Here is a 22,082-nt window from a genome sequence, read left to right on the forward strand (position 1 = left end):
GATTCAGTCCTGGAAGATTGTCTGTTTCTAGGAATTTATTCATTTCTTTTAGGTTGTCCAATTTGTTGGCACACAGCTGTTTTTAGTATTCTCTTATGATTTTATTTCTGTGATATCAGTTGTAACTTCTCCTCTTTGATCTCTAATTTTGTTTATTTGGATCCTCTCTCTTGTTCTCTTAATGAACCTGGTTAAAGCTTTATCCATTAATTTTTACTTTGTCAAAAAAACAGGTCTTGGTGTCATTAATCTTTTCTATTATTTTATCTCTATTTTATCTATTTCCACTGTAATCTTTATTATTTCCTTCCCTCTGCTGACCTTGGGCTTTGTCCTTTTTCTGATTCCTTTAGATGATAGATTAGGTCAGCCATTTTAGACTTTTCTTGTTTCTTGAGGTAGGACTGTATTACTACAAACCTCCCTGTTAGAACCACTTTTGCTGCATCCCAGAGATTGTGAAAAGTTGTTTTTATTTTCGTTCACCTCAAGGTTTTTTCTGATTCCTCTCTGACTTCTCCAGTGACCTATTGGTCTTAAATAGCATGTTGTTTAGTCTCCACGTGTTCATACTTTTTCCATTTTTCTTCCTGCAATTGATTTCTAGTTTCATAACATTGTGGTCAGAAAAGGTGCTTGATATCATTTTTTTCTTCTTAAGTTTTCTGAGGTTTGTTTTGTGGCCTAGTACTTTCCCTATCCCCGAGAATATTCCATAAGTATTTGGAAAGAATGTGAATGGTGCAGCTGTCTATTAAGTCCAACGGGCCCTAATGTGTTATTTATGGCCACTGTTTTCTTATTGATTTTCTGTCTGGATGGTCTGTCCATTGATATAAATGAAGTGTTAATGTCTCCTAATATTATTGTATCACGGTCAGTTTCTCCCTTTACATCTGTTAACATTTCCTTTATATATTTAGGTGCTCTGTATCAGGTGCATATTTGTTTATGAATGTTGTATCTTCTTATATTGACACCTTTATCATTGCATAATGCCCTTATCTGCCCTTTATTACAGACTTTATTTTAAAGCCTACTTTGTTTGATAAGAGTATCACTATCCAGCTTTCTTTTCATTTCTATTTGCATGGAATCTATTTTCATTTTTCAATTTCTGCATGTGTGTATTTAGTTCTGAAGTGAGTCTCTTATAGGCAGAATATAGATGGGCCCTGTTTTTTTTTAATCCAATCAGTCACCCTACATCTTTTGATTGGAGCATTTAGTCCATAGACATTTAAAGTGATTACTGATAGGTATGTACTTACTTTCATTTTGTTATTTGTTTTCCGGTTGTTTTTGTAGTTCTCGATACTTTTCTTATTCTTTTCATCTCTTTCCTTGTGGTTTCATGATTGCCTCTAGGGCTAAGTTTTTACTCCTTTCTCTCAACTGTGTGTCTGTTGTGGTGGTGGTGGAATCGCTGAGTCATGTCTGGCCCTTGTGATTCCAAGGGCTGTAGCCCACCAGGCTCCTCTGTCCATGGGATTTTCCAGGCAAGAATACTGGAGTGGCTTGCCATTTCCTTCTCCAGGGGATCTTCCCAACCCAGGGATTGAATCCAGTGTCTCCTGCACTGCAGGCAGATTCCTTACCAGCTGAGATACCAGGGAAGCCCTACCTGCTGTAGGTTTTGGATTTGTTGTTACTATAGAGTTCACATGTGTTGATCTGTAACAATATATACTTATCTTAAATTGACAGTCATTTAAGTTCTAAAAGATACACATTTTTTGCTATCCCCTCCATGTTTAGTGTTTTGGATGTCTTATTTTATATCTTTATGCCTGTCTCTCAACTGCCTATTGTAGCCATAATTGCTTTTACAATTTTTGTCTTTTAACCAACATACTAGCTTATTTGAGTGGTTGATCCACTGCTTTTGCTGTATATATATTTGCCTTTACCAGTGGGATTTTTCCCTTCCTATATTTTCTCATCTCTTGTTGCAACCTTTTCTTTTTCAGTTAAAGAAGACCCTTTAATTTCTTTCAGACTTGGTTTAATGTTGATGAATTCTCTTTTAGTCTTTGCTTATCTGAAAAACTGTTCAGCTCTCCTCAACTCTGAATGATAACTTTGCTGGGTAGAGTATCCTAGTCTGTAGGTTTTTCCCTTGGAGCACTTTAAATATATCATGCCACTCCCTTCTGGCCTACAAATTTTCTGCTGAAAAAATCAGCTGATATCCTTATGGGGATTTCTTTCTATGGGACTCTTTGTTTTTCTCTTGCTGCCTTTGAAATTCTCTCTTTACCTTTAACTTTGTCATTTTAATTATGATGTGTCTTGGTATGGTCTCTTTGACTTCATCTCCTTTGAGACTCTGTGCTTCTTGCACCTGGATATCTATTTTCTTCTTTAGGTTAGGGTATTTTCAGCCCTCATTTCATCAATTACATTTTCTACTCATTTCTGTCTCTTTTGTCCTCCTGGGACTACTATAATGTGAATATTAGTATGCTTGATATTGTTCCAGGTCCTTTAACTAGCCTCATTTTTATTTATTTTTTTCTTTTTGCTGTCCTGATTGGATGATTTCCAGTATTCTATCTTCCAGATGGTGTTCTTCTGTGCCACCTAGTCTGCTTTTAACTCCTTCTAGTATATTTTTCATTCTGTTCTTGTATCCTTCATCTTTGACTGATACTTTATAATATTTCCTGTTTCTTTGTTGACGTTCTCACTGTCTCATCTGTTCCCCTTGCCCAGTTCAGTTAGCATTCATATTACTATTGCTTTGTCCTCTTTAATAATTAGTCTAAATTAATAAAAATAAGATCTTTTAGGACTTTTGCCCTTTCATTTGAAACATATTCCTCTGTTTTCTCATTTTATTTAACTTTCCATGTTTGTCTCTATGAAGTGAGGTGCTATCAGGTCACTTATCCTGATCTTAAAGGTGTGTCCCTGTGTGGAAGCATCCCTGTGCAGTCTGCATGCACCCAGCGGCTTTGATGGGAGACTTGGACCTGAAGTGGGCATGGGCCTTGTCTTCCCCGGCAGCGTGCTGGCTGCCACTGCCTTAGTGGGAGGTAGGGCTGGACCTGAAGGGACTAGAGTCAGAGCCAGATGCAAACCAAGTTTTCTTCCAGGCTCAGTGGCAGTCGAAGACTATTAGCAGAGGGGCTGGGCCCAAGAAGCTGGAGCAGGAGCCCTGAAGGAGCTGGGCTTTTCCTGCACGTGATGCCAGCCTCTGCCTTGGCTGGGGATGTGACGTGGCAGGCCCAAGGGCTTAGGCTGCACTTCTGAGCTGGTTCCACTTTTTTCCCTGGCGTGCAAACCTTGGCCAGAGGCTGGATCAGGGCCAGAGGGGTTGGAAGGTACTGAGCTGGTTCTTCTTCTTCCCACCTGCATGCAGGCAATGGTGGTCTCTGTTCTGGCCAGAGGCAGGCTGGGGTCAAGGTGGTTCCATGCCCTCCAAGTGCATGCGTTGTTGTTGTTGTTCAATCGTTAAGTTGTGTCTGACTCTTTGCAACTCCATGGACTGCAGCACACCAGGCTTTCCTGTCTTTCACCATCTCATGGAGTTTGCTCAAACTCACATCACATCCATTGAGTTGATGATGCCATCCAACCATCTTATCCTCTGTCATCCCCTTCTCCTCCTGCCCTCCGTCTTTCCCAGCATCAGGGTCTTATCTAACGAGTCAGCTCTTCACATCAGCTGACTAAAATATTGGAGCTTCAGCATTACTCCTTCCAATGAATATTTAGGATTGACTTCCTTTAGGATGGACTTGTTTGATCTCCTTGCAGTCCAAAGAACTCTCAAGAGTCTTCTCCAGCACCACAATTCAGAAGCATCAATTCCTTGATGCTCAGTCTTCTTTATGATCCAACTCTCACATCTATACATGACTACTGGGAAAACCATGTAGCTTTGACTATATGGACCTTTGTCAACAAAGTGATATTTCTATTTTTTCATGTGCTGTCTAGCTTGGTCATTGCTTTTCTTCAAAGGAGCAAATGTCTTTTAATTTCATGACTGCAATCACTGTCTGCATGATTTTGGAGCCCAAGAAAATAAAGTCTGTTACTGTTTCCATTTTTTACCCATGTATTTTCTGTGAAGTGATGGACCAGATGCCATGATCTTAGTTTTCTGATGCATGCTAACTGACAAAACAGCTCAACCTTAGCAGAGAGCAGCACCAAAGCAGAGGATACACTGGGGCCGTCCTGGCAGGGCAACCGGAGCACCAGGCCTCTCTCCACATGCTGCTTCCAAGCTGTGACTGGGAGCAAGCAAGTCTGTGCGTGCATTACTCAAGAGTGGAAGCCCAGTCTCCTACAGCCCTCTGATAAGCCACACTGGTTTTCAAACCAGCTAAGAGGGCTCATCTTCCCAGTGCTAGACTCCAGGGCTAGGTGTCTGTGGTTGGCCGTGGCTCAAACCTCTCCATTTCCAGAAAGCTTGTGATTTTCCCCTCCTCCTTTGGGTGGCCTGGTAGGAGTGTGAGTCCTGACTAGATCACTTCTCCTCCCCTTCTACCAGATTCCATGTGGTTCTTTCTTCACAGCTTTGGTTGTAGAAGAGCCACACCGCTAGCCTTTGGGTAGTCCTCAGCGCAACTGCTCTGTATGCAATTGTAACTTCGATGGGCTCATGAGAGGAAAGGAGCTCAGGGTCCTCCGACTCCACCATCTTGATCCCAGCCCCCTCAATTCCTGCTTTTTATGTTACCTGCATAATTCGCAGGCTGAAAATTGCACAACCAAATTCCATCAACTTACAGTGAAACCGATTTCCTGATTGAAATGTTGTTGGTTGTAAACGTGTTTGCACTTTGCTCTCACAATTACGCCTAAGTTTATCAGTTGTGTCACAGAGAAAAGCTAACTTTGGCCACTGCAGTTAATTTTTACCAAGCCCCTTTTGGTAAACAGGAGACTTGGCAGGGCTGTATTCTTCTTTCTAAACCAGAAGCCTCAATATGATTGTAGTATAACAACTAAAAGCAGCTCTTTTGAAAACTCCAGGAAACGAATGGCTCATTTCTCCTGGCTGATGGATGTGAGGGCACTCAATTACCTTATACTGATTAAAGACAAGCACAGCTGCCTCTAGGCAGAGCAAAAGAAAAGCAAAAATGGAGCCCTTTAGCAAAAGGGAGCAGTGATGTAAGTGGTGGTAAACAAGGTGGGGCTGCTTTCCTGCTTGAGTGTGGCTTCCAGATGCCACAAAATGGGATCCGATGAAGCTGAGACCACACTTGGTCATGAGGCTATCTTCCTGGAGTTCGCCTAGGGAGATAAAAAGCGGCCATTAATTACTAAGGACCAACTCTGCATCTGACTCTCGCATCTAATTTCCCATTTAAAGATGCCCTGCAAGGTAGGTCGTGTCGTAGTGACCTTAAAGCTCCAGGAACAGACATGGAGAGCCAGTTTCCTCTCTGTGCGGAGCAGCGGATGACAAAGGACCCTCAAGCCTGCTGGGGTGTGAACTGCGGCTCTCAGGAAACTTTGTGCCTGCCAGGGAGCTCAGCCCTGTCCAGATGTGGACAGATTTATGACACCACAGAAAGGCCCTGGATTGAGAGGTAGAGTCAAGCAGTGAGGCTTCCAGATGGATCATTTCCCAATTGTTTTGTGCCCACACCACTGGCAAACATGCACACAAGCAACCATGCACACAGCAGGAAGTATCCTGGAAGCGCCCCCCAACCCCAAGAAAGAAGGGGGAGTCCAGATGGTATCAGTGGAAAGAAAGCCAGTCTCAAGGATCAGGGGCTGACTTCTCAGCCCAGCTCTGCCTCTCAACAGCTCTGCTGCACGGAATAAAACTCTCTGCCCCTCCCCACCCCATGATAAAGGGCCGCCCAGGGTAATTTCCAAGGTCTTTCCAGTTTTACATCCTATGATTCTATTAACGCCGAGAGTGGGTTTTAAGTGCTAAATGGAGTCCGTGAAGGCTGAATATTTCTCGAGATTTAAAATGTCTCTCTGCTAATTGAAACTAATTCTCCAAACCACACATTAAAAGCCCCAGGCTGATTTTTCTATTTGATGGGCCCTGACAAAGCAGAGCGTAGAGACGGAGCGGCCCCGGGTGGGCACTCTGATGCGAGCCCTCTGCTGTTCCTACCCCCGGTGAGGCTCCTGCTAATTTGTATTAATGCATCTCTGCTCCCCTCCGCCCAGCCCTCGAGCCCGCGCCCCAGCCAGCCCCACAGCCCATGCCACTTAAGCCTCATAATTCTCTGCTGTCTCTCTCCTCCTTCCATCTTTCAACTTAGAGCTTGGCAGGCTAATGGCCATAATCATGATGACAAGCATTAAAAATGATGGGCACTGCTCTCAACAGAATGCAGCTCTTCCTCAAGAGAAGGAACACTTAAATCCCAACTAGGTAAGTGGGTTCGATGGTGGTGTTAGCCCCAGAGCCGGGCGTCTGCAGGAGAGGCTGCAGGCGGTGCACACACCAGCAGGTGCATCCAGAAAAGCAGTAGCCAAAACCCCCAAAGAAGCAGGGCAAAGATTCAAGGTTCTGTGTTCACCTTCCCCGGCCCCCAGTGCCAGAGAGTCTCTGAAAGGGGTGCCTTCTACCATGGTTGAGCTGATTAAATACATGAAAAACTCAAAGCTCATAATGCCATGTCTACCTTTGCTTTATGAGATGAATTCTGTTAAAACCTGTGCTGAAATATACGTACCATACAATTGACCACCTTAACCATTTCTGTCAGCACACAACTCAATGGCACGAACTTGCAGGGTCCCCAGCCTCTGGGACCTACTGTCTGATGAGCTGAGGTGGAGCTGCTGTAAGACGAACAGAATCAAAGCGTCACAAGGAATGTAATCAAAGTGCACATCTTGAAACCATCTCCCACCCCAGTCCGTGGAAAAATTATCTTCCATGGGAAAATTACCTTGCATGATACTGGTCCCTGGTGCCAAAGAGGTCGGGGACCACTGGCACTAAGGACACCTACAGTGTTGTGCCCCCACCACCATCCATCCCCAGAAAGTTTTCATCATCCCAAATAGAATCTCTGAACCTACAAAACAGTGACTCTGCATTTTCCCCTTCAGCCCTGTATGTGATGGACTTAACGTTTTGTGATTATTTTGGTCTATTCCACTTTACAAATGCTGGTCAGGACTCAGTAGCAACCTACGTTTTGAAAAGCTGTATACCCCTCTTTCCAGCTGGGGAAACTAAGGCACAGAGAGGGGAAACAGCACATCCCAACTGAGCAGAGAGCCAGGGTCATGAAGGCAGCAAGGCAATTCACTAACCCTAACCCTAGTCTCACCGGTCTTTTGACCCTCATGGCACATTTTATATGGCTAACACAGGTTTGTCTGTTCCTTTCTTTCATAGAAGATTAAGATGCTATACAGGAGGGGTGGACTTCCCTGGTTGCTCAGTGGGTAAAGGACTCACCTGCAAATGCAGGAGACACGGGTTCAATCCCTGGGTGGGGAAGATCCTCTAGAGAAGGTAATGGCAACCCCACTCCAGTATTCTTGCCTGGAGAATCCCATGAACAGAGGAGCCTGGCAGGCTACAGTCCATGGGGTCACACAGAATTGGACACGACTGAGTGACTAAACAACAGCAAGAGGGAAGAGAATGACGTGACAAAACTGGGACGGCCACCATCTAGAGCTGACAAGTGTTACTATTTTATCATAATCGCTCGACATATTTATACGAGAAGTGGAATATCAGTGAGAGCTGGCCCCTTCCCCCTGCGCGGGCGTCCTCTCCCTGTAGGTAACCTGAATTTCGCCTTTCTGAATTTGGTGTGTGCTTTTTTCAGTCCACCATCTCCATGTTTACACCTACAGAGAGAGATATTCATGAATAATTCATTGTGTTGTTTGCAGTGTGTTTTTAAACATTTTCATAAACGACATTACACAGGAAGCTTGCTTTTTCACTCAACATTATGTTTTGGGATGTACTCATGTTGCTATGAGAGAGGGAGTGAGTGTGTGTGTGTCTCCTTAGGTTGTCTCCAATTTATTTTCCTATTACAAACAATGCTGCAATTATGCACGAGTCTCTCTAGGTAATAGGTCTAGCGGTGCAATTGCTGAGTCTCTGCGAACATGCATTTCCAATTCCAATTTTGCTTTGGATATTGACAAATTGCTTTCCAAAGTGGCTGAATTAATTTACACTCCTACCAACAGTGTGTGAGAATTCCTATTTCTCCTTATCTTCCCTAACTCTTGCTATTGTCATTTTTAAAAAATTTTACCCATCTGATTAGCGTGAAACATTCTCATTTGTTTTAAATCACATTTATCTGATTATTAGAAGGACTAAGCATACATGCAAGAGTAATTTTCTTTTCTTTTTTTCCTGTGAATTGTTTATTGTATTATTTTTTATTGCAAGGATTGTCAAACCACAGCCTGAAGACCAAATCCAGCCCATGGGCTTTTTTATACTGCCTGTGAGCCAAGAATGATTTCTACATTTTAAAAAGGTCATAAAAGAAAAAGAAGTGACAGAGGTTGCATGTGTCCTGCAAAGCTGAAAATATTCACTATCTGGTTCTTCACAGAAAAGGTTCACTGACTCCTATTCTGTTAGATTATTTTGTCTGTTTATTGATATGTATTTTGGATATTAACAATTTGTTTGAACTAACTCCTCCCTCCCTTGCCCCCTCATCAGCTACCCTGAGCATGCCAAGTTCCTACTGCCCTGGGGCCCCAGTCTATGTTTTGTTGGAAGCAAAATGTTTTTTCAACATCTTGTCAAGTTTCGATTACATTTGGAATGTATCATCTAACCTTATCTCCCTCTCAAATACTCGCAGTAAAATCAATTTAACGCTCTTTACCTTGTGAAATGCATACGGTAGAGTTCTGCTTCTGGCTCCAACGGAATGACTGCTACTGAGCTTGCTTTCCTGTCATAAATAACTAGGAAAGTGGATAAAACATAAACAACTGTTTTCAGACGGAGGAAAACAAACAGCAAAAATGGTACTCTCCAAGAGCTGGGAAAGACACAAAATAAGCCCGGTTGTTCTGACATTCTGTCTAGAAGAACTCTCTGGACTATATCCCTGGGAGGATGGCCCAAGTGCAGCAGGAAAGTGTCACAGAGGTAAGGAAACAGAATTTGGAATTTAGGGAAGCGAGGTAGAAGGTCCTTGTAGGCCAGGGCACCAGAGAGGAGATGGCTACGCAGAGAAGGGTGGTTCCAGAACCTGGGTAGGGATTCTCTTTAGACACTGATTGAATAGGAAGATACACATGTGTAGTGTGAAGCATCATGACACCAGGTAACAAAGAACTGAGGAAGCTGAACAATTCCCAGAGCACATTAAGGACTGGGATAAATTGTCATTCAGTTTAGTCAGAGTGGACAGACTTCAAGAAACACCCAGGACATTCAGGAGGTCTCAGAATGGTCATGGCGAAGTAGTGAGGCTCACTTAGCTCTAGAAAAAGGCTTCTTTAAATGATACCTTCATAAAACTGAAAAGCAAACCTCAAAAAGAAAGTCAAACTGATCCTCAAGCAACTTCTTGCACGCTAAGTCATTTCAGTCATGTCCAACTCTGTGTGACCCTATGGACTGTAGCCTGCCAGGGGACTATCCAGGCAAGAATACTGGAGAGGGCTGCCATGCCCTCCTCCTCCAGGGGATCTTCCTGACCTGGGGATCAAACTCGTGTCTCTTATGTCTCCTGCTTTGGCTTACCACTAGCGCCACCTGGGAAACCCCCTGCTGCTGCTGCTAAGTCGCTTCAGTCGTGTCTGACTCTGTGCGATCTCAAGACGTCAGACCTGTTAGCTGCCTGCTAAAATAAACTTCACCATTCTTTGGAAATTTTAGGCTTCCCAGGTGGCACAGTTGGTAAAGAATCTGCCTGCCAATGCAAGAGATGCAAGAGACACAGGTTTGATCCCTGGGTCAGGAAGATCCCCTAGAGTAGGAAATGGCAACCCACATGAGTATTCTTGCCTGGAAAATTTCATGGACAGAGAATCTGCCAGGCTACAGTCCATGGGGTCCCAAAGAGCTGGACACAACTGAGCATATACACAATGCTACATTATTTGGAAAAAAACAAAATCTAGACACAATAATGTTGCATGTGCAAGGTTCAGCATCCAATCAAAAATTGGTCAACCTATTAACAATGAGGAAAGAGTAAGCAATAATCAGGAAAAAAATCAACCAAGTGGACAGATCCAGAAATGACAGAGATAATGGGATTAGCAGATAATCACTTCACAAAATAGTAGTTATAAACACAGCGAGTCTCCTACATATGAACCAGTTCTGTTCCAAAGAGTGCATTCATAAGTCCAACAAAGTTAGCCTAGGTATCCAGCTAACACAATTGGCTATATAGTGCTGTACTGTAATAGGTTTATCATACTTTTCACACAAATAATACATAAAAAGCAAGCATTAAAAATAAAGAAAGCATTTTAACCTTGAAAAGTACAGAACAACAACTGGAATGCAGGGGCTGGCATCTGGTGAAAAGACAAGAAGAGTTACTGACTGAGGAGGGAGAAGAAATGGGAGACAAAGGAGCTGAAGGATCGTCAGCAACAGGAGATGGAGGGCAAGCTGCAATTTCACTCACACCTGACGTCGTTGGCACAGGGTTTGGTTCTTTGCTGAATTCAATTCGATCTACCCTCTTGAAAAAAAAAACGATCCAGCGATGTCCAGGTAGTAGCTCTTTTTTTCTCATCATAAATAACACGGGAGCACTGTATTGCATTCTGAATGGCTGCTGCAACCTTTGCGTACTGTTGTATGTTTGGGTCCTGTGCCGCAAAAGCTAACCATGCTTCCTCAAATAAAGAAAATCCCTTTTCCATTTCCTGCAATGTGAATCTCTTTGGTTCTTCCATTACCTCTTCCTCTTGTCTCTTTGTCCTTTCTCTGGACCGCCAATTTCTGGGGCTTCTTAGCTGTACCAGCTGTAGCACTGCTTCGTTTTTGCTTGCTTCCAGACATTCTGGGCTTGAAATAAAGACATACAGTATACTGTACTGTACAGTGAAGTACACAACCATTTGTAGAGGATGCGTGTACATGACAATGTATGCCAGACACGTGAACTAACTTACACGATTGGACATGTGAATGCACGTTCACATCTTTGAAAGTTTGTAAATTGAAGGTTTCTATGTAGGGGACTTAACGTACTAAAGGAGTTAAAGGGAAACATGAACACAATGAGGAAAGATATAGTAGGTCTTAAAATGAATTAATTGCACCTTTCAGAGATAAAAATATATGCAACAAAAACATTTACTGAAAGAATTAGCAAATTCAATACTGAAGAACTGATCAGTCAACTTGAAAGAACATAGCAAAAAAACTAAGTGACATACAGGGAGAAGAAAGGCTACAAACAGATGAAGGACTCTCTGTGACGTGAGAAAATATAACAGTCTGATATATGTGTATTCAAAGACCCAGAAACAGAAGAGATGGGGAAAAAAAATATTCAGAAAACCTGGGCAAAGTTTTCCTGAATTATATGTAAACCATTAACTTACACGGAGAAGGCAATGGCACCCCACTCCAGTACTCTTGCCTGGAAAATCCCATGGATGGAGGAGCCTGGTGGGCTGCAGTCCATGGGGTTGCTAAGAGTCAGACACAACTGAGTGACTTCACTTTGACTTTTCATTTTCATGCATTGTAGAAGGAAATGGCAACCCACTCCAGTGTTCTTGGCTGGAGAATCCCAGGGACGGGGGAGCTTGGTGGGCTGCCATCTACGGAGTCGCACAGAGTTGGACACGACTGACGTGACTTAGCAGCAGCAGCAGCAGCAGCATTAACTTACAAATCTAAGAAACTCAAGAATATGCATACACAGTCAAATCACATAAGACATATGTCACATCAAATAGTTAAAAGTCCAGTAATAAAGGGGAAATCTTAAAAGGATGCAGAAAAGGGAAGAAAGAAAGAGAGAGGGAAGGAAGGAGGCATACAGGGGAACAAAGATAAAATTGTTATTGCTAATAATGTATCAGAACTAATGGAAGCCAGAAGACAATGGAAAATTTCTTCAAAAGAATGTAATGAAAAGATAGCCAGATAGAATTCTACATCAGTGAAAATATCCTTCAAAAATCAAGGTGAAAGAGACATTTTCAAATTAAAAATCTGAGAAAATTCACCACCAGCAAGTCTAAATTATAAGAAATAATAAAGGAAGTTCTTTAAGCTGAAAGAAGATGATACAAGTCAGCAACTCAGATCTACACAAAGGAAGGAACAGTGATAAAATAGTAAAAATATGAATAAACCTAAGAGGTGCTTGTTATCTCTTTTACTATTTCTTTAAAAGATAATTGATTCACCTTTTCTGGGTCAGAATGCAAGGCATTCTGTTAGAAGTTAGAAGTCACTGCTTCATCCTAAAAAAAAAAAGAAAAATGTTTTAAACTGAACAGAATGAAAATAAACAGCTCTTTCTGGATGTGCAGTGAGGTAAGTTCACAGAGCAAAGCATTTCCTCCAACACTGGAGAGATGGTCAGCAAATACCGGGAATCACAGTTTCCCAGGACAGACTTGTGATTGGAAACTGCTGTGGGAACTCAGTAAAGAATCTGCCTGCAATGCAGGAGACACAGGTTCAATCCCTGGGTCAGGAAGATCCCCTGGAGAAGGGAATGGCTACCCACTCCAGGATTCTTGCCTGGAGAATTCCATGGACAGAGGAGCCTGGTGGGCTACAGTTCATGAGGTCGCAAAACATCGGACGTGACTGAGTGATTAACACACACACGGGAACCAAGGCTGGGATAGAATAATCAGAGCCGTGGTTGACAAATTGCTGGAGGCTCAATGTGGACAACTCCAAGATTCAAAAATTCGAGGAGGATCCACCATTGTGAGATTTACCTCCAGAAAGGAGCTCAACCAGATTTCCACAGTAAATATCAGAGAAAAATCCAACCATTTTGAAATATACCAAGCATTCTGTTCTTCCTAAAAAGGCCTGTTTGTGAGAAATCGTTTAACCAGAGTCTAGTCTGTTAAACAGCAGAGACATTACTTTGCCAACAAAGGTCCGTCTAGTCAAAGCTATGGTTTTTCCAGTAGTCATGTATGGATGTGAGAGTTGGACTATAAAGAAAGCTGAGCACCAAAGAATTGATGCTTTCAAACTGTGGTGTTGGAGAAGACTCTTGAGAGTCCCTTGGAATGCAAGGAGATCCAACCAGTCCATCCTAAAGGAAATCAGTCCTGAATATTCATTGGAAGGACTGATGCTGAAGCTGAAACTCCAATACTTTGGCCATTTGATGCGAAGAACTGACTCATCTGAAAAGACCCTGATGTTGGGAAAGATTGAAGGCGGAAGGAGAAGGGGATGACAGAGGATGAGATGGTTGGATGGCATTGCTGACATGATAGACATGAGTTTGAGTAGGCTCCAGGAATTGGCGATGGACAGGGAGGCCCAGCGTGCTGCGGTTCATGGGGTCGCAAAGAGTCAGACACGACTGAGTGACTGAACTGAACTGAACTGAGTCTGCTGAGGGGCTACTGGAGCCTGACTCACCTCAGGGAGAGGAAACACCTGACTCCAGTCAGCTCTAGCTCTCCACGGGGGAGAAGAAAACACCCACACCAGCCCACACTAGCCACTCTCTCCCACCTAAAGGAGTAGGGAAAAAACCTGAAAAACACCCTTGAAGTTCACAGTCCAGGACATAGGCTCTCTGAAAGACTGAGACATACACAAATACAGAATGCTCCTCACTCCACCCATCACCACCACTAAGGCCTATTTACAGCAGTTACTTTTACCTGGTAACTCATATCCAGCTATAAGAAAAATTATAAGGAACACCAAAAGGTTCTAAAAAAAAAAACACTTTGAAGAGACAGAGCAAGATCAGAACCAGACATGGCAGGAAGGTTGGAATTATCAGTCTGTGAATTTAAAATAAATATGATTATTATGCTAAGGGCTCTAAGGCACAAAATAAACACATATAAGACAGATGGAAAGTGTAAGCTTGGAGATACAAATTATGAAGGGAAAGAAAGGAAACACTAGAGATTTTTACAAAAACATGGTAACAGAAATGAAGAGAGCCTTTGATGGGCTCATTAGTACACTGGACACAGCTGAGGAAGGAATCTTTGAGACTGAGTGTATTTCATCAGAGATATGCAAAACTAAAAAACAGAATAAAGGCAAAAGACAGGGACTTCTGGCAGTCCAGTAGTTAAACTGTGCTTCCACTGCAGGGTTGCAGGTGTTGGGAGCCAGCATGGGAGGTCCCACCCATGACAAGGTCATGCAGGAGAGCCCTGACGGGCAAGGCGAGTCAGGGCTCGAGGGCCCCCCTGGATCTGCCTGAGCATCTACCCAAAAACCAGAATCTGTCTGTTTTACTATTTTATGAGTTTTACCAACTCCTCTGAGATTAACGGGGGGCTATCCCCAACTACCTTTCTCTGAAGAAAATCAACTTAGAGCTCTAGTTAATAAGTCTCCTGGGCATAATAGGAGTGTTTCAATTCAAACCCCTCTGATGACTTTCTAGCTTGCCTGACAGGTTTGTTCGGACTCCTGCAGGTACGCATGTGATTGTTCACAGCCTCCCAACCATGAGAGGCACGGGAAGCTTAATATATTCTAACAATGCAGAGCTTCTCAGAGAGTTAAAATTGTTAGAATAGAACTAGTAGAGGATTTCTTTGTTGAGCTACTGCTTGCTGTCAAGTTTCCATATCCCTTACCTACTGTGTCCCTGGGAGTGTATTGATTAATATAGTTGGTATATAAAAATGTAAGTAGTAGCTTTAATGTTTGTAACCTAGGACCCTTGAGTTAATTCGTTTCTTGTTATAACCCACCACACTTTTGCCCTATAGGAATGCAACTTTATCTAATGCTTTCAGAGGGTGGCGCCTGACTGGCACCCCACTCCAGTACTCTTGCCTGGAAAATCCCATGGATGGAGGAGCCTGGTAGGCTGCAGTCCATGGGGTCGCTGGGGGTTGGACGCGACTGAGCAACTTCACTTTCACTTTTCACTTTCATGCATTGGAGAAGGAAATGGCAACCCACTCCAGTGTTCTAGCCTGGACAATCCCAGGGACAGGGGAGCCTGGTGGGCTGCCGTCTATGGGGTCGCACAGAGTCGGACACGACTGAAGTGACTCAGCAGCAGCAGAGAAAATAAGTTTTCTGATTGACTAACTATTATTCAGAAGAAAGGGTCATAAAATGTCAACAGGCCTCCTGGCCAGAAGATGATGTAAATCACCTAAAGCTTTTGCATATGATAAGTTTGCATAAAGAAAGCCTGGCTTCGATAAGGATCAAGGACTGCTGCTGACCTTGCATGACTCTACCCCCACCCCCCCAAATTATCCTCTATGCACAACTTAAGGCATAAAAACTACTTTGGAAAATAAAGTGTGGACCTTGCTCAACAGGCTTGGTCTCCCCGTGTCGTTCTTGCTTCCTTTTCTCTCCTTTTTTTCTCTGTTCTTCCTTCAGGACAAATAATTGGAGCGCGGGGGCCCTCTGAGACCACTTATTTGCCAGGGCTTCTAAGACCCACTCGAAAAGGTGCCTAAGGTGGGGCACCTTCCACTATTTGAGAGGTCAGTGCAAACCTGGTGTCACAGGTTTTATTGGCTTTCCGTGTAAACCAGTTATATTGAGCCTCTGATCTTTCTCCTTTTATCTATCCTTTTAATCACCAACGCTGTCCTCCCGAGGGAATCCCTGGATCCAACCGGGGCTGGACCCCGACATGCAGTTTCAATCCCTGGGCGGGGAACTAAGATTCCCACATGCCACATGGCACGGGAGATGGGGTGGGGAAAGACTGAAAAAACAGAAAATCCAAGGACTGTGGGATAACTAAAAAAGTATAATATACTCATAATGGGAATATCAGAAAGAGAAGTGAGAAAGGAACAGAACAGATATCTGAAACAACAACTGAGAGGTTTCCCAAGTTCATGTCAGACACCAAACCACAAATCCAGGAGGCTCAGAGAACACCAAGCAGAATAAATGCCCCCAAATTGACCCCTAGACATATCATTTTCAAAGTACAGAAAAACCAAAGATTAAAAAAATATTAATCATGAAAGAAGACAAAGAGGAAACATACCCACCTATAGAGGACCAAAGATAAGAATTACAACTGACTGTTCTCAAAAAGCACGCAAGCAAGAAAGAGTAGAGTAAAATATTGAAGTATTGAGTGAAAAATGAGTACTGAGAGAAAAAGGCCCGTTGACATTTTGCAAAATCATCCTTCAAAAGTGAAAAAGAAATAAAGATTTCATCAGTCAAACAAAACCAGAGGGAATGTGTTATTAGTAGACCTTCCTAGCAAAAAAATATTAAAAAGAGCTTTTAGAAAGGAGGAAAATAATATAGGTCAGAAATTTAGATCTATACAAAGATAAAGAAAGGAAAAACATCAAAAAGGAATAAGTGAAGATAAAATAAAAACTTTTATTTTTCTTATTCTTAACTGATCTTACAGCTTGTTGTTCAGTCGCCTAGGTGTATCTAACACTTTGCGACCCCATGGACTGCAGCATGCCAGCCTTCCCTGTCCTTCACCAACTCCCAGAGCTTGCTCAAACTCATGTCCGCTGAGTCAGTGATGCCATCCATCCATCTCATCCTCTGTCATCCCCTTCTCCTCCTGCCTTCAATCTTTTCCAGCATCAGGGTCTTTTCCAATGAATCGGCTCTTCACATCAGATGGCCAAAGTATTGGAGTTTCAGCTTCAGCATCAGTCCTTCCAATGAAAATTCAGGGTTAATTTCCTTTAGGATTGACTGGTTTGATCTCTCTGCAGTCCAACGGACTCTCAAGGGTCTTCTCCAGCACCACAATTTGAAAGCATCAATTCTTTGGCACTCAGGTATGTATGTATATATAATACATATATACTTATGTGTATGTATACTAAGTCAATTCAGTCATGTCTGACTCTTTGTGACCCTATGGACTGTAGCCCGCCAGGCTCCTCTGTCCATGGGATTCTCCAGGCAAGAATACTGAAATGGGTTGCATGCCCTCCTCCATATATGCATACACATATGTACTTATTCATGCTAACACAAAAGTGAAATAAATGACAGTGATAATATAAGAAACAGAGGGGAGAAACTGGGATGATTTTGTTATTATAAGATACTCATACTGCATATGAAATGGTATATTGTTATTTAGTAAACGGTTAAGTGACTAACTTGGATCAGTTGTAAACATATTGCAAAATCCAGGGCAACCACTAAAAAACATTTTTAAAATGTATAACTGATATGTTTTAAAAAGGAAAGAAAATTAAATCCTATAAAATTCTCAATTAAAACCACAAAAGGCAAAAACAGCAACAACAAAAAAACAAAAATAGAAGACCAAAATAGGAATAAAGAACATGAGTAGGAAATAGGAAAAAGTAACAAATGTGGTAGATGTTAATCATACACATCAATAATAATTTTGAAATCAGTGGTTTAAATGCACCAATTACAAGACAGATTTTCAGAGTAGATCAAAAAGAAGATCCAACAATATGTTGCCTATAACAAAGCCACTTCAAATATAAAGATGTGTATAGATTAAAAGTGAACGAATGGAGAAAAATACACCCATGCTAAAGCTAGTCAAACGAATTAATTGCAGACACTAATTCATTTCAGGCAGAGCAGACTTCCAAGCAAGGAAAGTTATCAGGGATAAAGAAGGGCATTACATAACAATGAAGGAGTCAATTCTCCAAAAGACATAATAATCCTTAATAAGTATGCATTAAACAACAGAGCATCAGATTACATGAGGCAAAACCTGCTAGAATGGCAAGGAGAAATAGATTAATCCACAATTACAGCTGGAGACTTCAACACCCTTTTTTCAGAAATGAATAGATCCAGCCAGGGGAAAATCAGTAAGAGTATAGTTGAGTTCAACACCACCATCAATCAATGGGACGTAATGGACATCTATAGACTGCTTTATCCAACAAAAGCAAAATATAGTCTTTTTAAACTTACTGGGGATATTTACCAAGATAAACCATATTCTGGGCCACAAAACACCCTTTAATAAATATAAAATAATAGAAATTACACAATGTCTGCTCTTGTACTGTAATTAAATTAAACTAGAAATCATTAACGGAAAGACACTGAAAAATTCCAAAATACCTAGAGGCTATACAACACACTTCTAAACACACAAGACAAAAAAAAATCTCAAGAGAAATTTTTAAATATTTTGAACTAAAGAAAAATGAAGGTACAATTTATCAAAATTTGTGAGATTCAGCAAAAGGAGTGCTTAGAAGGACTTTTAGCATTAAATGCAAAGAGAAAAATGTAAAGTTTATCATCTCAGTTTTTACATTAGGAAACTAGAAAAAAGAAGAGCAAATTAAATACAAAGTAAACAGAAAAAAGAGAAATGCTAAAAATTAAATTGATAAAATTGAAAATAGGAAATCAGTAGAGAAAATCAATGAGATCAAAAGTTACTTCTTTGAAAAGATTAATAAAATTGATTAACCTCTAGCCAGGGTAATTAAGAAAAAAAAAGAAGACAAAACTTACTAACATAAGAAATGAAATAGAGGCCATCAATACTGATCACATGTACACTAAAAGAATAATAAAGAAATATTGTGAATAATTCAATGTCCGCAAATTTGATAAACTAGATGAAATGCACCAATTCCTTGAAATACACAATCTGCCAAAACTCACACAAGAGTAGACAATCTGAATAGACCTACAGCTATTAGAGGAATTTAGCCAATAAATGGTAATCTTCCAAATTAGAAAGCACAAGGCCTAGATGGGTTCCCTGCTAAATTCTACCAAATATTTAAGGATGAACTCATACCAATTCTCTACAATCTCTTTCAGAAGACAGAAGCATAAGGAATATTTTCTAACTCATTCTATGAGAAAAGCATCACCCTAACAGCAAAACCAAAGTCATTATAAGAAAGGAAATCTATAGACCAATATTTCTCATGAGTATCAGTGCAAAAACCCTCAACAAAATATTAGCAAATCAAATATGCTGCTGCTAAGTCGCTTCAGTTGTGTCTGACTCTGTGCGACCCCATAAACGGAAGCCCACCAGGCTCCCCCGTCCCTGGGATTCTCCAGGCAAGAACACTGGATTGGGTTGCCATTTCCTTCTCCAATGCATGAAAGTGAAAAGTGAAAGTGAAGTCGCTCAGTCGTGTCCGACTCTTAGCGACCTCATGGACTGCAGCCTACCAGGCTCCTCCGTCCATGGGATTTTCCAGGCAAGAGTACTGGAGTGGGGTGCCATTGTCTTCTCCAACAATATATAAAATAAAGTCTACACCATGACCACTGGCGTCTATCTCAGGTATGCAAGGTTCACTATTTGAAAATCAGTTAATGCAATCTATCACATCAATAGTCTAAAGAAAATAATCACATGTTCATAGCAACATAAGCAGAAAAATCACTAGACCAAATCCAATACCAATTCATGATTTAGAAAACTCAGTAAATTAGGAATAGAGAGAAACTTCTTCAACTTGATAAAGAATGTCTACAAAAAACATACATCTGATACCATACTTACTGGGAAGAAACTCAAAACTTTCTCACAGGAATCATGTACAAGACAAGGATGTCCCTTCTCACCACTCCTTTTCAACACTGTACAGTAAGTCCAAGCTAAAGCAATAAGACAACAAGAAAGTGTACATATTGGGAAGGAAGAAATCAAACTATCTTTTTCACAAATGGCATGATCATATAAGTAGAAAATCTAAGAGAATAAACAAAAACATCTTTTTGAAAGGCAATTATTAAAAGATTGCAGGAACATACCTCAACATAATAAAAGCTATATATGACAAACCCACAGCAAACATTATCCTCAATGGTGAAAAATTGAAAGCATTTCTCCTAAAGTCAGGAACAAGACAAGGGTGCCCACTTTCAGCACTACTATTCAACATAGTTTTGGAAGTTTGGGCCACAGAAATCAGAGCAGAAAAAGAAAAAAAAGGAATCCAAATTGGAAAAGAAGAAGTAAAACTCTCACTGTTTGCAGATGACATGATCCTCTACATAGAAAACCCTAAAGACTCCACCAGAAAATTACTAGAGCTAATAAATAAATATAGTAAAGTTGCATGGTATAAAATCAACACACAGAAATCCCTTGCATTCCTATACACTAATAATGAGAAAATAGAAAGAGAAATTAAGGAAACAATTCCATTCACCATTGCAATGAAAAGAATAAAATACTTAGGAGTATATCTACCTAAAGAAACTAAAGACCTATATATAGAAAACTATAAAACACTGGTGAAAGAAATCAAAGAGGACACTAATAGATGGAGAAATATACCATGCTCATGGATCGGAAGAATCAATATAGTGAAAATGAGTATACTACCCAAAGCAATCTATAGATTCAGTGCAATCCCTATCAAGCTACCAATGGTATTTTTCAGAGCTAGAACAAATAATTTCACAATTTGTATGGAAATACAAAAAACATTAAATAGCCAAAGCAATCTTGAGAAAGAAGAATGGAACTGGAGGAATCAACCTGCCTGACTTCAGGCTCTACTACAAAGCCACAGTCATCAAGACAGTATGGTACTGGCACAAAGACAGAAATATAGATCAATGAAACAAATTAGAAAGCCCAGAGATAAATCCATGCACCTATGGACACCTTATCTTTGACAAAGGAGGCAAGAATATACAATGGAGAAAAGACAATCTCTTTAACAAGTGGTGCTGGGAAAACTGGTCAACCACTTGTAAAACAATGAAACTAGAACACTTTCTAACACCATACACAAAAATAAACTCAAAATGGATTAAAGACCTAAATGTAAGACCAGAAACTATAAAACTGATAGAGGAGAACAGAGGCAAAACACTCTCTGACATAAATCACAGCAGGATCCTCTATGACCCACCTCCAGGAATATTAGAAATAAAAGCAAAAATAAATGGGACCTAATTAATATTAAAAGCTTCTGCACAACAAAGGAAACTCTAAGCAAGGTGAAAAGACAGCCTTCAGAATGAGAGAAAATAATAGCAAATGAAGCAACTGACAAACAACTAATCTCAAAAATATACAAGCAACTCCTGCAGCTCAATTCCAGAAAAATAAACGACCCAATCAAAAAATGGGCCAAAGAACTAAATAGACATTTCTTCAAAGAAGACATACAGATGGCTAACAAGCACATTAAAAGATGCTCAACATCACTCATTATCAGAGAAATGCAAATCAAAGCCACAATGAGGTACCATTTCACACCAGTCAGAATGGCTGCGATCCAAAAGTCTACAAGCAATAAATGCTGGAGAGGGTGTGGAGAAAAGGGAACCCTCTTACACTGTTGGTGGGAATGCAAACTAGTACAGCCACTATGGAGAATAGTGTAGAGATTCCTTAAAAAACTGGAAATAGAACTGCTTTATGACCCAGCAATCCCACTGCTGGGCATGCTCACTGAAGAAACCAGAATTGAAAGAGACACGTGTACCCCAAAGTTCATTGCAGCACTGTTTATAATAGCCAGGACATGGAAGCAACCTAGATGTCCATCAGCAGATGAATGGATAAGAAAGCTGTGGTACATATATGCAATGGAGTATTACTCAGCCATTAAAAAGAATACATTTGAATCAGTTCTAATGAGGTGGATGAAACTGGAGCCTATTATAAAGAGTGAAGTAAGTCAGAAAGAAAAACGCCAGTATAGTATACTAACACATATATATGGAATTTAGAAAGATGGTAACGATAACCCTGTAAGCGAGACAGCAAAAAAGACACAGATGTATAGAACAGTCTTTTGGACTCTGTAGAGGGGGGGATGATTTGGGAGAATGTCATTGAAACATGTATAATATCATATAAGAAACGAATCGCCAGTCCAGGTTCAATGCAGGATATAGGATGCTTGGGGCTGGTGCACTGGGATGACCCAGAGGGATGGTACGGGGAGGGAGGTGGGAGTGGGGTTCAGGATGGGGAGCACGTGTACACCCATGGCAGATTCATGTTGATGTATGGCAAAACCAATACAAT

The 22,082-nt window shown here is 41.1% G+C and overlaps 1 long non-coding RNA gene across 1 annotated transcript; it reads left to right on the plus strand.

Moving 5' to 3' along the window:
• Positions 1 to 1,389: 1,389 nt before the first annotated feature.
• Positions 1,390 to 11,324, plus strand: LOC129634001 (uncharacterized). The gene is made up of 4 exons (XR_008705353.1): positions 1,390 to 1,629; positions 6,249 to 6,361; positions 8,793 to 9,085; positions 10,437 to 11,324. It is a non-coding gene; the product is annotated as an uncharacterized LOC129634001 (long non-coding RNA).
• The last annotated feature ends 10,758 nt before the right edge of the window (positions 11,325 to 22,082 follow it).

This window comes from Bubalus kerabau, chromosome 19 (assembly GCF_029407905.1).
Source record: "Bubalus kerabau isolate K-KA32 ecotype Philippines breed swamp buffalo chromosome 19, PCC_UOA_SB_1v2, whole genome shotgun sequence".
Lineage (NCBI taxonomy): Eukaryota > Metazoa > Chordata > Mammalia > Artiodactyla > Bovidae > Bubalus > Bubalus kerabau.